We start from the raw sequence: 15,132 nt of genomic DNA, 5'->3' as shown, positions 1-15,132 counted from the left end.
TCAGTACTGTTGTTACAGTTAAAAATCAATATAATCTAAAAACCATGCCTGTGGCTAAATTCACTTTAGAGTCCATCAATTTACAATATTATTTTGTATTGATCTGCCAGTATAATATCTTCTAGCATGAAGGTTAATAAATTGGGAAAATAAGTAATTCTTAAATGAATTACTAGAATTTAACTTGAACTTCTTCCCATGAAAAACATTCACTTCATCCACAGAAGTAAGCTTTGAGAGATATTCAGACATAGTGTCTTAGTCTGTTTTATGTTGTTGATATAATGCCATAAGCTAAGGTAGTTTGTAAAGTTTGTTTGGCCTATACTTATTTGATGTTTGAAGTTCTCCACAATGGAAATGTATCTTGGGAGGAGGACCTTCTTGTTGAGTTTTTACATGGTGGAGAGAGAGAGGTAAAGGACAAGACTTATATCAGAAATCCATTCCTAAAGAAACCCACTCCCGTGACCATTAACCCATCTCTGTGGCACAACCCACCTTTAAGGTCTATCTCTCAGCCTACTCTGTTGGGGATTAAACTTTAGAAAACATTCAAACCACAACACAAAAGTAATTTGCCAAGCCCTTGCTATGTAATGGGTCAGAGTTCATAACATCTACATTCTACTGCTTCAGAAAACACTTCACAAACTCTCTAGAGAATTATAGCCAAATCTTTCCATTGCTAATCCTTTTCTTTCAGGGAATCTGATGAAGAGAACTCAGTCTGCTTCTCCAGTTTTTAATGAGGCAGAGTCTATGTCAGAGCCAAGCCTCAATCCCTATTAAACTCCACACTCAGGCCCAGAACTCCTCAGGAGCCTGGGGACAGGGGTGTACTTGGAGCATTGCAGCAATGGTTACTGGGAGATCTGTGTTTGCCCTCACTTTCACGACGTGGGATGGCGAGGCATGGCATGAGGTGGCAGGCAATCCACTCTGTGATCTGATCACTAAAAGCCAAAGTTGGTCGTAGGGCTCTGAGGCCAAGAGGGAGAGCTGAGGGGTTAGAATCTGGCCAATTATCATAGGGTCCAACACTGGTCACCGCTACATCCTGACAAAGGGTCTCAACGTTGTACTTAAGTATTTCCAAACGATGTCATTCTTCAGGTCCCAGAGGACTTGTAAGTTGGAAGAGGAGGATGTTGAAACCATAACTTTAAACTTATTTCCTGTAACCAGATCCTCCTCCGGTCCATGCTGTATGCACCGAGGGGGAAGTAAGCAATTTGAAACGTTGATTTGTACAATGTAAATGTTTAAACTGGAATTTCCTAACCTTGAGTTGGAAAAGCTTTTATACTTTATTATGACAAAACCCTCAAAAAAAAAAAAAAAAAAGCTAAGACCTTCCTCCCTTTCCACTCCTCTCTCCCCCTCTTTCTTCCTTTCTCCCCCTTTTTCTAAACATGGCATATTTATGTCTGCACACGTGTGGGCCTACATGTGTGTAACAGTTTATGTGCATATGTGTGCACGTGGATCTGAGGCCTAACATTGAAAGGCAGAATCTTCCACCAACACTGCACTTCCTCTCTGAGGTAGGCTCTTGCAATCAATCTCAGAGCACCAGTTTGCTCTGGAAACCCTGATTCTAACTCCCAAGTCTGGAATTGTAGCCAGGTCACCATGTCCACCCAGCATTTCTGTGAGTCCAAGATATATAAATTCTGGTCTTCTTGTTTGACCAGTCCTTTAAAAATTGAGTGGTCCCTCTAGCCCCGTTCTTAGTCAATGAAAAGTCTTTGATTCAAATGAAAAATTTGGAGGCAACAATATGCTAATTAAAAAGATTCTTCCTAATAATGGTTTCAAAGGCTGGCATCATCCAGTCCCTGTTCAATCACTAAAGACAGAAGTAGGTCAGGAACAAAAGGAGGTTCCTTCACCTGTACCTCCCCACAGGGAGAATGAGTGGAGTCATCAGGATGACAGGAATGGCTTTCAGCATGACTGCCACAGAGATTGAGCTTGGGTAGCTGCCTGAGCAGTTGGACACTTTCTTCTGCCTATAACCAATGCTATTACTCAGCCAATCCTCTCCTACACAGAGAGCTATTTTCTCCCCAAGTATAAAGTTGGAAGCTTGGTGAGCTCCAACATGCTCTGCACGCAGCTGGCTCTACTCCTCTGAAATACGTTGCTTAGTCTATGCTTAAGGCAGTTCTGAAGCACATACCCAGAGGCATCAACATCCAGGTAAAACACTCTTGACTTCCTGTCCATCTCTTAGGAAGGAAGAAGAAACCTTTCCTGATCACTGCTGGAATCAAATGAGTCACATATCCATCCTTAAACAGTCACTGATGAGAAGATGATTGCTAAGTCACCCTCCTCCGGCTAAGGAGGATGTGACTGTGCCCTGGATGCTTATGGGATGGATGGACTATGGCCCATAGCTAAGGTTACATTAGGATGAGAGAAGAGAAGTAGTCAATGTTTTGTTGCTTTACCTAGAACTTGCTTGAAGACCCGAGGAATTAGCTGACTCTCTGTAGTCCACGCCGGTCCAAGATATGAATCTATAGGGGATGGAGCAATTGATAGCATTCCAGTGGGACTTACAGAGAGTTTTTGTTGATTTTCCTCCATATGCAAGAGCTGAGGCTGCCAAATAAAAGTGAAGGGGTCACGCACAAACCTGTCACATTTGGTTTTCTTCTTATTTCATGTCAAAGTAAATTAGGACTTTATTTGTGAGAACAGAGATGCTAATCTCTACTACCACTCCCTAACATTCATACACACACACACACACACACACACACACACCATTTTACATGCAGCCCTATCTCCTACCTATAATGATACCTCAGAACTTACAATTTTTAGGAAAGAAGAGGGATATCTCTTCCACCCAAATCAATCAGTCTTTACATCAGACACTAAAAAGGAACTTGGAAAAAAAAAAAGACAGGAGAGGAGGAGTTGGATGGATGTTAAACAGAGCATGTGTTAGGGCCCTGTAAACCCAAAATGAGAAGAGCACGGACAGATTAGTCACTAGCAGGAAGAAAATCGCACTGTATGAGGAACAACGAAGATGCCTTGACAGGAGAAACTTTAGGCTTAGTCATGGGATGATCTTGGAGCTACTGCAGGCTTTAGGTCAAGAAAGATCCTTGCCTAGATCTCAGAAAGCAATGTGCTATTAATGGAAGACTTGTGAGGAGGAAGTCCTAGATCTAGTTGCCAAAGGAGTCTGCCCTTTCTGCTACCACACTGTGCCCACTTGTAGAGAGCAGAGTGGAGCCTCTCAAGTTTAGAAGAACACTAAGGAGTAGCCACAGTTCCTTGCCCTTCTCTAGTCTTGTCTGGATTTCCTACACAATGGACTAACACTTCTACTAAATGGTCACCCTGTGGAGGGGTTGGGGGACTTTCTGACCGGGAGTGATGGGCTAGGACCCCACCTACCATATTTTATACTCAGAATCTTTGGGTGGAAAAAAAATCATAAGAAGCATGCCTTAGATTGCTTTCTTTGCCATGATAAAGACCCTGATCAAAAGTAATTTTGAGGGAAGAAAGGGTGTATTTGGCTCATATGGTTACAGTTCATTGAGGGAAACCAAGGCAAGACCTCTAGGTAAGAAGCTGGAGACGTCAGGAACTGAAGCAGAGGCCATGGAGGAGCACTGCTCATTGCCTTGCTGCACTTGACTTGCTCTGTTTGCTCACTTATACCTCCTAGGACCATGGGCCAGAGATGGCACTGCCCACACAGTGAGCTGGACCTTCCCACATCAAAGAGATTGAAGTTAATAACCCACAGGCTTTTCTGCAGGCCAAGCAAATGGAGGCACTTCTTAATTGACATTCCCCCTTTTTAAATTACTCTAACTTGTGTCAAGTTAACAAAGGCCTAACCCTCACAATGGAAGTTTGGAAATGGATGATGCCATGAGACATTCTACCTAGAACAAGTTTCCTAGGCTCCCTGGATTCCTAGAGATATAAAGTCTAGACATCCTCCTGACATTTAGGATAGGCAATGGGCAGCCTTCTCCTCTGGGAGAATCTGGATGTTTCTGAAGAGTCAAGCAAAGTCAAATCTGAAGACCTACTGTGCAGACGAGTTCCCACTTTGGAACTGTGGTGGAAACTTAACTCTGGATCCCCAGAAACCCCTAGGTGCCTGCACATTTGACGGTCTCACCACACCTGTGCAATCCCTTCAATGATAAGACACATTACATATCAAATAAGGATCGAGAGATACAGCACAGTTAGTAGAGGGTTTGACTAGCAAGTATAAGACCCTAGGTTCAGTCTTAGTTCCTAACACCATACATACTGAGTGTGGTATTGCTTGCCTGTAACAGTAGCCCTAAGGAGGTAGATTGTCAGAGGATCAGAACAGAAATTCAAAGTCAACCTCAGATACACACCAACGACCCTGGGGGGTGGGGGGAAGAGAGAGAGAGATGAGAGAGAGAGAGAGAGAGAGAGAGAGAGAGAGAGAATAAATAAATAAAGATTGGTTTTGGCACAGCTTTTTGACACATTGTCTCGTCTTCTCATCATGCTAAAATAGGATATCACCTGACCTGATCTTGCTGTGAGCTCATTTGTTACTGATCACTAGGAAGGAGCAAACATGGCTAGCTGCTAATTCTTACATCTTGGTGGAGTCTGTCAGACATTCATGTTCCTGAAGCAGGCTGAGCCAGACCTTGACTTTGCTGCCACTAAGGAGGTTACCTAGGGTGGAGCCTTCCTCCGTAGATCACTCTATTGTTCAGCCACTGTTCCTCTTCAAGATATTGCTACCTGCTGAGAGTCCCGTCCCCCGTCCCCCCTCCCCCTGAGCTATTCCAGAGACTGTGCCCTATCCTGCTCGTCATCACCTGCAGCTGGTTCCAGGCTCCAAGGATGAATTGGCGGGAATGGGTCCCCCCCCCCCTTTATAAGCGCATTCGCCATTAAACATTTGAGCCTTGATCAGAACCTTGTCTTGGCCAGCGGCTCACAAAGAACCTTGGAAGGTAGCCAACATGTTCCCTTCTGGATGAGGTTTGACTCAGAGGCAAGTGAATGTCATACAACCACACCTTATCCAGAATCCAAGATGGTTTCAGCTCCACAGTTCCCATTGTAGAACTTCGTAGGCAACCTACAGAGCTAGGGACAGTCCCCTGACTCCTGTGAGTGGGGTGTTCTGGAGAATGTGTAGCGACCTTCCAAGGTCTACTAGAAGAAGCTGCTTTGTGTCATGCATGGCTGGACACAGATGAATTGGTGATAAATATTGATGTGGCATTCTCTTGGAAGGCGAAGTAGCTAATCTCATCACACTAAATGGGAACAGTTGTATGGGCTCTGTTGCTCCTGCTGCATGCTTGGCAGGGCTCCTAGTGTATCTTTGTCCCAGCAGTGCTACCAAGCCTTAGTCAAGCCTTTGCAGATGTAAGTAAGAAAGCTGTGGTAACATAAACAAAGCAGACTTACTTCAAGGGCAGAAGGGTTCTCAAGTGATCAGGAGTAGGAAGTGAGTTCAAGTTCAAAGGAGGTAGGGCCCAAACCAGGCTCTCATGAGTCTGAGAGTCCAGTGGATGGGATGAACCTGCTTGCTTGGAGGGGTACAGTGAGAAGAGGCACCAGGTTGCTAGGTTGGCTCCTAGTCTGGGCTCCTTTGGACCAGTACTATTAACACTGCAGTCTAACTCTTTTGGTGGCTGGAAGCAGAAATCCATTCAAACCAGCTTGCTTACAAACCAGGATTACTGAAAGGCTCTAAGAGTATCTCATAATATAGAAGGACAGGAAGGGAATTGGCAGACAAGCCATGTGTCTCAAAAGCCTTAAATCTCAGACTATCACAGCATCACACACGTCTGTTTCTCTGCTGCAGGCTTTCAACTTCCCTACTTCTGTAATGGGAAGAGCCTTGGGGGTAGCTCTGGAGCTCACACTAGCTCACTCTGCACCATCATCTAAGAGGCCCAGCTTCCCACCTACACCCCAAATTCCCATGCCAGGTGTAATGGGTTCCTGTCATTGGAATAACCAAATGTGGTTGAGCAGACATGGGAAGTGTTGGCAGCATTATCTAGCTAAGGACAGTCAGCATGCCTATGATTTAGAACATTCCAAGGGTTTTAGCAGCCCTGTGGTAGGAAAGGGAGTGGTGTAGAGGGAAAAGAAAATCCAACTATGTAGTTTTTTAAATTGCAGATCCAAACTAGAAATTTCCCTGTTCTCATTTCACAATTCCAGTCTTCTTTGCCCTACTTTATTGGTCTGGCATTTCCTATGATCTAGATTTGTTACAGAGATTTTATGGCTTCCTCCTCTCTTTTGGATGATACTCAGAAAAGATGTGGACTTAATAACTTTACTGTTATCATCTCTAGGGTCTAGCACACTTTTCTTTCTAGATTGGGCACTCCATTAATGTAGTCAGATGAGTGAAGACTGGAACACCAGGTCACAATGCACACTCACCCCCTGCTTTGAGAATATGCGTCTCTCAGTCTACTAAACTTTTCATTTGCAATGAATCACTGCCAACCATACTTAGATTCATGCTAAAGAGTTGAGCCTCAGACTGGAGACTGGTCAACAGAGATACATGATCAGAGAAATAGTAATTTAAAGAGAAGACTGGATATTGAGTTGTGTTACCAGTGGGCAATGAGTTATTCAGTCATGCCTAAAGAATGAGAATCCAATACAAACTTCAATGACAAAGTTCAAGGAACTTCAAGGTTGGTTCAATACCATTGGCCTGCAAGTTCTGACCTCTGCTCCCCAGTGTCCTCGCTGCCTGTGTATCTCTTCCTATGATAAAAGCATAGTTATAAGTATCACTGCCTTGAATTCTGTGAGTCATTTTAGCAAACTATTAAGCCAGAGGCAAGCATGAGAGTGAATGGCCATGGAAACCTCAGATTTGCAGGTGTCAAGGTACAGGTAGTTTGATGACCTGGTTTGTGGTTAGCCTTTGAAAGTGGAACAGTCTTGTAAAACTGAATACTTAGCCTCTTGGGCCTGTCTTAGCATCAGAGAAGTGTCAAAGCTGAGTTTTAAGGTACCTATTTGGCAATGGACTGTCAAAGAATTGTTAGAAAGTGATGAAATTCAGGGGCTGGAGAGATGGTTCATCATTTAAAAGCACTGTTGCTTTTGCGGAGGACACAAATTCATTTCCCAGCCAAGAGCATAGCAACTCACACCTGCCTGTAATTCTACTTCCAGGGGACAAGGCTCTTTTCTAGCCTGTGTGGTTCTGTATGCATGTGGTATACATAAATTCACACAGTGCATACACATATGAACATAAAAATAGCAAAGAAATAACCTTCACAGCATCATGTCATTTTACAGAGGAGATACTGGGAGGAGATGAGGAGAGAGTTCCTGTAGATATTAGGAGAAAACAGCTCCAGTGGAGGAAAGGGTAAGTATTGAGAGCCCGAGGGAAGAATGTGCTTGTAGCATTTCAAATAAAACAGGGAGTGTGGCTGGGCTCCAGGTAGGAGACAGAGATGGACGAGATGCTATATGACACAGAGTTGACTTGCTAGTGCTTTTCAACCAGACAGCCTGGCAAGTGATCCTATAGTCAGAGATCTCATAGATCAAATTTGAGGGTTACACCGTTTACAGGAGTGATTTTGGCCAGCACATAGTGCAGAGAAATGGAGCGGATTACCACACTTCACAAGTTCTGCCCTACAGAGAGGTAATACACAGTGCACCTTTGTGTGGCACAGTCATTCTTTCTGACAGTGTAGTTACCAGGGCCAGAGAGGAGGGTGAGGAAAACTCAAGAGCCTTCAGTCAGCACTCTCTTGCTCTCCTGAACTGCCTGGTCAAGGGCTGTAGTGTTGGTCTGCTGTGCAGGTTGGGTTTATTTACATCTTCAGGGTAGGAAGTGGTGGGTGTGTGCACAGCTGTCACCAGTGAGTAGTTAAATAAGACCTTATAGCTACTGAGTATTTTATGCCCTCATGTATATTTAGGATGTAATGAATATTCAGTCTTTCATGAATTCATGTATATTTAGTATATCATGAATATTTAGTGTTAACTTGGATTTTTTTTTACCTGTTCCTTTCTATCTAGGTTCATACACCTCTGCTCTACTTACTTTTTTCCTCTGACATATTTCCCAGGTGAATAACTTAATTATCTATGCTTAACACATTTAAATGTACATCCATCAATCTCATTTATTTTGTTATCTTTCATAAAAGAACTGAATATTCTCTATTCAGAAGCATCCATTGTATGATGTCCAAGAATTGGGTGGAGAGGCAGGTAGGGTCTCATAATTTCTTAAAAAGATTTCATATTTGCTCCGAATGTTACATCTGCTATCTGTGTTGATGAGTCTTCTTCACATGTGTGAGTTTAGGAAAGGCAGGAAACCGAACCCAGGACAGAAGCTGACGTTTTCTAGAGTGGTGTCAAGTGGAAGATGAATAGACTGTGACTTGGCCTGGGGGGGAGGGGTGTCGCTTAATGAATATTAATTTTACCTGTCTGTCTACCAGCCAGTCACTGTGATTTTGCCATGCTGGTAAGACAAAAACAGCAGCAGCAGCATCAGCAGCAGCAGCAACAACAACGACAGGGCTAGGCACTGGGTGGACAAAGACATGATCTCAGAGACAGAGACAACCAGCTTGGGAATTCTAATGTGGGGGTTGAAAATGTAGGAGATAAATTAATGCATTTAAGATCAAGAGACAATGTTGCTTTTATGAACTAAATAACCTTTGCAAATAACTTGATCTATCCCCATGAGACCCCTTAGCTTAGTTATTGTTTGTAGGTGTCTTGGACTCCTTTGAGTAGATTATGAATGATATGCAAGTAAATATTTTTGACTGTACCATTCCTAACATTTCAGTGAGTTAGGATTAAAATACTGAAATATTTTCTGCTTTGAAGAAGTTTTTGCAAGATCATTATTGAAGCAGGGCAGCTATGAAAGCTTGTTTGATGGCTTATGAAAACGTTATTTCAAAATGTTTTGGGGGGCTACCAAGATGGCTCTGTGAATCAATGGTGAAAGAAGTATGAATGTATTCCTCCAAGTTATCCTTTGACCACCACAGGTGTAACATGGCATATACACTATAAAACACACACACACACACACACACACACACTACATAAAATGTTTTTGTACTCATTAAAAACAATGCCAGACCAGCAAATATGGTATGTTATTCCTTTAAGTATATCTTCACACACTGGGGAGCTATACCAAAGTAAACTAGTCTAGAAACCCATTTAATTTTCTTCAACAAAATGAATTCCAGATGGACCAAGCTTTTAGTAAAATTTCAAAGTAATAGAAGCAAACATGGGTGTGTTTATATGTATTCCCATTGGAGTGGTACTTCTGTGCAAAGCATGAGGTTCAGAAGAAAATAGATGATTTAATCACAGTTTTAAAAGATATTTAAGTTGCATTTGGGAAATAATGTCATTAATAAAGTCAAATAGCAAGCAAACAAACTGAAGAAAATATTTGTAAAGTGTCTCTTTGGCAATGGACCAAATTTTGTACCCAAGTTATTGTTAAAAGTTTTAAACTAGGGATTGGAGAGATGGCTCAGGAGTTAAGAGCAGTGACTTGCATTCAATTCCCAGCAACCATATGGTGGCTCACAAACATCTGTAATGGGATCCGATGCCCTCTTTTGATGTGTCTGAAGACAGCTTCAGTGTGCTCATATGAACAAAATAAACAAATAAGTCTTAGGAAAAAAGTTTTAAACTAGCTGGGAGTGGTTAATCCCAGGTCTCTGGACACAGGGGTAGATGGAACAACTCGGTGAGTTCCAGACCAATCTGGACTACATAGCAAGTTCTAGGCCAGCCAAAGCTACATAGTGAAACTGTCTAAAAAAACAAAACAAAACCAAACCAAAAAGAAACAAAAAACATCAATAAAACAGAAACCTCCCAGTCTAAAGGTATGGAAATTAGCAAACAGAAAAGAAATTAACATGAAAATATGAAAGATGGTGATCAGAGAATAGACATAAAGGACAACAGGTTATTTCTCACACAGCATTATGACTAAGGCTGTGTTGGTGACCATGTAGGTCAAGTTTCTTACATTGTTAGTGAAAAATATTTTAGCAACCCATTTTGTATTGTGTCAAAAAACATAAGTGCAGGCCCTAGAAAGGTGGGTCATCTGTTAAGAGCATGCCCTGCTCTTACAGAAGATTGAGTTCAGGTCCCAAAACCCACATGAGATGCCTCAAAACTGCCTGTAACTGCAGCTTCCGGAACTCCAGCGCCCTTCTTCTGCCTTCTTTGACCACCCATGCTCCCATATGCATACTCACATACAGACAAACATAAATACATATAATTAAACTAAGACAAATCTTTAGAAAATAAATAACTGTACATAGTAATTTCCTGCACTCTCACTGCATAAAGACATTGTACACAAATATTCATTTCAAACAGTGGAAAGCTATTCAAATTTTCATCAGTGTGGCATAGCCGTGTGCAGCTGAAATACTCTGTATTGGAAACAACGAAAGAAGTTTCCATAAACTCACACGCCAAGACAGTCACAATATATTTTTAATAAGTCTGCTTGATTCTGTGTATAGGGTACACAAATAAGATCTCATTTCTTTAGATAGATAAATAGTTACTTATATGTTTGTCAAAGTGGTACATATTTGAATTTATACATGAACATGTGTGTTTTCACAGTATATTTGTATTTGATAGAAAAATCTGGAAGCTAAATGTCTCAAACTATTCACAACAACTTCTTATGATGACCAAAAAAAGCCCAGCAAAGGAAGAAACTTTTATTGTTAATGAATAGAACTGTGAACCCTTTGGCTCTCTTAAATTGGTGGACATAAATCACTTCGAAAATAAGCTGACTCCTTTTTTCCCCACCAATAATATGAGGCATGTTGTAACTTCATCATCTCCCTCTTGAAACCTCTCTCTGCCTAATTCATCTTCACTCAATTAATTTAGGATGTTTTCAGCGGAGGGAGAGTGCCTTCTGGAACTTTTCACAACTATATAACTTTAAAATACACTGTACAAACTTTGTTCCTTCCCATTAATGGGGATGATATTTTATTTGGGGGATAACTTGATGTGCATGCATTATTTTACAAGCTTCATGAGGAAATGATGCGAATGAAAAGTAGTCAAGTACAGTAGGGGACACAATGGAATAGATGTCTTCATTAATAACAGAGTAAGTACCTTCATATGGTATTTCATATTCAACAGTTAAAAACAGGGCACTACGAAGACATCTATATTAAGATCTTTTAATATACGTCTTATTTCACTTTGACATGATGAAGAGAGCATCACTTACATTAGGGACTAGGACTCAACGTCCTCATCAGCTTCATAGTCTACGATGTGAAACACTCGGGAGCTCTTGGAGGCAGAAAACATGCAGGGCTCCAGTGTTTACCAAGACATGGAGAACAGTTTTGTAGTGTCTTCAGTGGTACCCAGGCTTTCTTCCCTCGTCTTTCTTTGTCTCCCTAGGCCTATAGTAACTGACTAGAACAGGACCCGGAAGCACTCTTAAGCAAGCTCTTGCAGAGAAACAATGCATCATGTTTTTTTCTATCCCAGACACTCATCCATCCTTCTATGACAATGGAAGTTAGGTAGTATTTTTGATATTTTGTCTTGGCCTGATGTATCCTTGCCCATCTTTGACTGCATGGTGCTTTTATGTAGGCTAGAGAGATGTTTCTTAGACATCCACTCTAAAAACCAATATCTTTGAATCAAATTTAGTCCATTTCTGTTTATGGCTCTGAAAAACACAGGTTTTTTTTTTTTTCTGTTCTATTATTTTGCTAGGTGTGTGTATGTACTTACATGTTTCCATCAACATAATTCCTCTGATAGTTATAAGGCCTCCTACTTTGTAGAAATATTTTGTATTTTTACTTAGACACTTTACATGATTCTTCTACATGCATTAAAGATATACTACTTCAAGAGGGACTTTGGTTCAGCAGTAAGGTGGGTGCTTTGCATGTACGAGGCCCTGGTTCAACACCCAGCGCCGCAAAGGAAAACCAGAGATAATCAACCTCAAACCAAGTCTACCTCATACAAAGGTCACTTCAGAGAAAGGCTGCCAGTCTCTCTGCCCATGCTATTATCAAGTGATAAATTACTTTCTACGAGCTTCCTTCCCCTGTGTGTGTTCCTTCCTCCAAGTTTAATGTCATCTTTTCCTTGTCACCCTTTACAATGCCCATTATACTTTTATGACCCACTTGCTTCATCGCTGTAAAGATCGCACTTTCATAGTCTTCTGTTTCCTACCTTCTGATTAAACTTTTTGTTTCATTTTACTATATATGATGTAATATAGACTGTCTGTCTGTCTGTCTGTCTGTCTGTCTTGAATATGTCCATTTTTATGGGCCCACTTAGGAGAGAAGAGGCCAATCTCAGGTGTCTCCTTCTATCTATCATTGCCTTAATTGTCATAGGACAGGGTCTCCCAGTGAACCTGTAACTGGTAGGCGGGTGGCCAGCAAGCTCTAATGACTCTCCTGTCGATGCTTCCCTTGGCTCTGCTAAAACTGGGATCACAGGTGCCTGTGGTCAAACCTAGCTTTTCTGTTTGGTTTTGTTGAGACAATCTCTCTAAGTAGCCCTGGCTGTCTTGAAACTTATTATGTAGAGTAGGGGAAGTGCGGTGGGGGTGGGTGGGGGGTGGGGTGGGAACTCAAACTAACAAAGATCTGCCTAGGTGTAGAATGCCATGCCTGGCACTCCTAGGTTTTTACATGGGTGCTGGATTCTAATCCAAGTTTAGAGCCACACATGCTTTCAGTCCCAGCACTCAGGAGGCTCCCTGTGAGTTTCAGTCTAGCCTGCTCTACAAAGTGAGCTCAAGGCTAGCCAGAACTACACAGTGAGACTTTCACAAATCCAAACCAAACAGAATAAATCAAAAATCAAATACAGCCCTCATGTTTTCTCATAGCCCTTGAGTTTTACTTAATTACATTTTAAGAAATGATTAAGAACCATCTTCCATACTTTAAAAACAATCTTATTTTAGAGGGCTGAAGAGATGGCTCAGCAGTTAAGAGCACTGGCTCCTCTTCCAGAGGTTCTGAGTTCAATTCCCAGCAACCACCACATTATAGCTAACAACCATCTGTAATGTGATACAGTGACTTCTTCTGGTGTGCCTGAACACAGGATATATATATATATATATATATATATATATATACACACATATATATAATGCATATACTATATATGAATATATAGTATATGTATATACAATATATAATGTATATGTATATATACATATATTATATATAATATATATAAATCATTTAAAAATTTTAAAACCCAAAAATTATTTTTTCAAAAAAGAACAATTTTATTTTAAATGTCTTCATTTTGTCTCACAATACAGATTATTACTTATTCTCTAATCTCCATAAACTTATTAAAGTATGTTTCAGTGTAGATGGTTCTGACTTAATTTTCCCTGACAACCTGATACATCTCAGTGTGTATGCAGGGAGAACGTAACCCAGAACGTAACCACTGTCCCATGTGCACATCTAGACCCATATGACTGAAATAAACTCCACCACACCTTGGATGTGCAGACATAGCTTATTTACCTCAGGAAAGTTTTGATTATTGATCATTTGAGGTACTTATTCTGGGCTGGCTAGATTTTGTCCACTTGACACAAATTAGTCACTTGGGAAGAGGGAGTCTCAGTTGAGTGCCAGCCTCCATCTAACAGATTGGTCTGCTGGCATGTGTCTTGGGTGTTGTCTTGATCAATGACAGATGTGGGAGGACCCAGCCTGCTGAGAGCAGGGACACCTCTGGGCAGGTGGCCCTTAAGTGAAGGATAAAGCAGGCTGAATAACCCTTTGGGAGCCAGGCAGCAAATAGTACTGTTTTGTGGTTCTGCTTCTGTTTTTCCACTCCCAGATTCCTACTGCCTTAAGTTCTTGCCCAGAATTTTCATTATAGACTCTAAACTCAAGGTGAGATCAACCCCCTTCTCAAGTCACTGTTGGTCTTGGTGTTGATCAGAGCAATAGCAAGCAAGCTAGGCCTTTGGTGGGGGTGGGGGGGTGGGGTTTCGAGAAGGTTTCTCTGTATAGCCTTGGCTGTCCTGGAACTCAATCTGTAGACCAGGCTGGCCTCGAACTCAGAAATCCACCTGTCTCTGCCTCCCAAGTGCTGGGATCAAAGGCGTGAGCCACCACTGCCCGGCTAGGCCTTTTTTTTTTAATACTTCTTTGTTTATACTAAAGCCAGTTCATGACGCTTGTGTTACATGTACATGTAAGTAAACACTCCTCGAATGATCACAGAGAGACTGCACGCAAATGTCTTTTCTGAAGACGATTACATTTTCAGTGCTGATGTATCAGAAATATAAATAAGGTGAGGAAACTAGAGGGAAAAAGGAAGAGCAAGAATATTAATTTCTGGGGCTGGAGAGATGGCTGAATGGTTAAGAGCACCGACTGCTCTTCCAGAGGTTCTGACTTCAGTTCCCAGCAACCACATGGTGGCTCACAACCATCTGTCATGGGATCTGAAGCCTTCTCCTGGTGCTTCTGAAGACAGCAACCGTGTTCTCATATATATAAAATAAATATGTCTTTTAAAAAGAAGTTTAAAAAATATGAATTTCTAGCCGGGGGTGGTGGCGTACGCCTTTAATCCCAGCACTTGGGAGGCAGAGGCAGGCGGATTTTTGAGTTCGAGGACAGCCTGGTTTACAGAGTGAGTTCCAGGACAGCCAGCGCAACACAGAGAAACCCTGTCTCGGAAAAAAAGAAAAAAGAAAAAAATATGAATTTCTTCTATCTGTGGCTCCTACCGTTTCTTACTATTTTTGTTTGTTTTTGAAGACAGACTTCCTAAGTAGTCCAGGCTGGTCTGGAACTCAAAGACCCTCCTGTCTCACCCCCTCCAATGCTTGGACTAAAGGCAAGGACCACATCTAGCCTCACCTACCTTTTAAATATGTAAATATGTAAATATACTCTGAGTGTGTCTGAGCTCAGACTCTTCTAGGCAGAGGGCTGATGTGGACAGGACTCTTGAGACTATAAAAGCTCAGGAGTGAGAGGTTAAAGC

This window comes from Mus caroli, chromosome 18 (assembly GCF_900094665.2).
Source record: "Mus caroli chromosome 18, CAROLI_EIJ_v1.1, whole genome shotgun sequence".
NCBI classification, from domain to species: domain Eukaryota; kingdom Metazoa; phylum Chordata; class Mammalia; order Rodentia; family Muridae; genus Mus; species Mus caroli.
This window is presented reverse-complemented; position numbering follows the sequence as displayed.